Below are 2,912 nucleotides of genomic sequence, written 5' to 3' on the forward strand. Positions count from 1 at the left end.
TATATTAATCTGGATATGTATTTGCATGTCATTGTAGTAATTGAGGCTGTTCTCGTCTCTTTCCTCTCCTCTCTCAAACTATTATGTCTAACTACACTCATTATCGAACAATCTATTCAGGGAAAACCAGGAGGCGATGGACCACCAGGTCAAAAAGGAGACCCTGTATGTGCATCTCATTTTATAAAAGCTTTGAAATTACAGTCACATTTGAAATCTCATTTTGATTTTCCTACATTTACTTGAGGCACATGTATTTCTTATTCAAACAGGGAGATGTGGGACTTGAGGGAGACATTGGTAGTCCAGGACCACCGGGTCTAAAAGTAAGCCTGCGGTTCACTCTTCATGAATGATTATTTACAGTCTCTTTAGATATCTCTCATATTCTTTTGATACCCCAGTGCGCTTCTATGGTAATGCAGCAATATACATAAAGCCACATTCTTGTTTCAGGGTGCCAATGGAAAACCAGGAAAACATGGGCCCTCAGGTGATCCAGTATTGTTTCAAACAGCTCCTTAATATTTTAAATGTCTGGTTGTTGTGAAACACTTTTGATATGTTTTAGACTGAGTTTTCTTTTGTAGAAGCTGCTGGTAAAGCAATATACTGTATTTATTTCAGTGTGTAGTTAGTGAGGCTACCCAATTAATCAATAAATAAAATCAAAATTGTGATGTTGGCTCTTATTAAAACGTCAATTTTAATATTCAATTTCAACTTAAATGATTTAAATATACAATCAACACTTTCAGGGTGTTGTGAAAGGGGACTTTTTATTGTATTTTAATGCTGTTTTTGTTCTTTATTTTTGACATTTATGAGCAGCAGCATAAGATGTTGAGATGTTGTTATGAGATGAGATGAAATAATTTCATATAACAGGTCAAATCGCAATATAGTGATGTTGATTATTTGTATGACACTAGAGAAAATAATATAATGGTTTTTATGATAATTATATTTGTTGTCTTTGACTGTCTGTAAACTTCAGGGTTTGAAAGCACAGCATGGAATGAAAGGAGATTCTGGCCAAAAGGGAGATTTAGTGAGTTCACTAAAATATTTACAAAAGCTCTGGCCAAGTAAACAACACTTTTTATTGAGAGCCAGATGTACACTGTTCTCAGACTAAAAAAAAGACTTCTCTTTGTCAGGGTCCTCTGGGGCTGCCAGGTAAACAGGGATTCAGAGGCAGAGGAGGGCAGTCTGGTGTACAGGGAGAGATTGGCCCTACTGGACCAGCTGGTTTACCAGGGCACATGGTGAGCGGCGGTGGCTACTTTTAACTGGTTAAAAACTGACTCACTGAAAGGCAGCCGCTTAATCATTACATTGCTTTTACTTCAGGGCTATGATGGATCTGTTGGAGATCCAGGGAGACAGGGAAAAGATGGACCTAAGGTACAGTACTGTAATTCTCTATTTGTCAAAGGAATCTAATATAATGTGCTATTCCATAAAAACACAATTACCTTATTTAAATGGCATCTTTAGGGAGAGAGAGGCCACCCTGGTATCCAAGGTGCTTCTGGACCACGAGGAGACAAGGTGATTGATAATTGTTCACAATGTATTTTTGACAAAAGTCATACATTAGATTTAACATACATAAACAATTTCAATAAGACAACATTATTTTACTTTAAACTGGTCGGACTGGCCAAGGGAGATTCGCTAGTTTTCCAGGACCTTTGGTAAGTATGATTTCTTAAATAAAGCTGCAAGTCATAATTATGAAGGCAAGGACACCAGTTGTTGAAATGAGATCATTTTGAGTAGTTCCCTTTCATGGGAACTTCGAACTGCGTCCTCTAGGGGTCGCTATGGGGAACGCCTCATCGTGACCCGTGTCTGAAGCATACATTGAAAAAACACCACCTCTTAGGCCGGCGACAGCCATGACGTCACTACCGGTGCGACTATAGTATAAATAGGCACCGGGAGCACACATCATTCTCTTCTTCGTCTTCATTGACTGTTTTGTTTGAAGCGTGCATTTCTGTGGTAAGAGCGATCTCTATTCATCTCATTATGGCGAGCACTAGCAAAGTGTTTAAAGATGTGTGCATTCGTGTTGACGTTGTTTAACATCTGATGACACACACAATCTATGCGTTATTTGTTTGGGCGAAGAGCACCCACGCGATGTCCCCGAGGGGGCAATCGGCGTGCACTGCAAGCGTTTTTTCCAAGGGAAAAAGCTCTAAGGATGTGTGCATCAGTGTTGACATTGTTTGACATCCAGCCCAGCAAAAGCAGGAAATGTCTGAGGAGGGCAAAGAAGCTGAGGCTGAGCCTTCCCAATCCTCCTGCCCTGCGTATGATGAGCTTTTGGAAATTATGGATCGCGCCACGGCGAGGCTTTACTTGCCGCGAAGCGGGTGAAGAAAGTGATGTCGCGAAATATCTCAATGAACATTATTTTTCTGGCCATAACCCTCCAGCTCAGGTGAGCCTTCCTTTCTTCCTGTTTTCCATATAAAGATTGAGAAGGAATGGAAGAGGCCGTTTTTTCTTCACGCATCCATCGATCCCAGCATACGAGTTATGCCAACATCGAAGTGATGCGCGAAAGCGTTTATGAGAAGATGCCCTATAGAGAGACGCTGGCCAGCTATCTCTCTATGGGTGAGACGTCCTCTAAGACTCCCCTCCTTGACATCTCGCTCGGATGCCAGGGCATACGCAGCAGCAGCAGGTCGGGCTGTCGCTTCATTGCACACGATGGTGATGCTCCAAGCATATCAGGCTGACCTGCTGAAAGACCGGGACAGAAGTCCAGGTCTGAGCCCGAACAACCCAGGGGTCCTAGGCCATCTCGGTTTGAGGATCAGAGACTGGCTCAGAAGGCAAGTGTCGCTGCTCTCGCTCCTCCCCCGCCCGCGGGTAGGGGTAGGAAGTATCGC

Source organism: Sinocyclocheilus grahami, unplaced genomic scaffold, assembly GCF_001515645.1.
Source record: "Sinocyclocheilus grahami isolate Dianchi unplaced genomic scaffold, SAMN03320097.WGS_v1.1 scaffold259.1, whole genome shotgun sequence".
NCBI classification, from domain to species: Eukaryota; Metazoa; Chordata; class Actinopteri; order Cypriniformes; family Cyprinidae; genus Sinocyclocheilus; species Sinocyclocheilus grahami.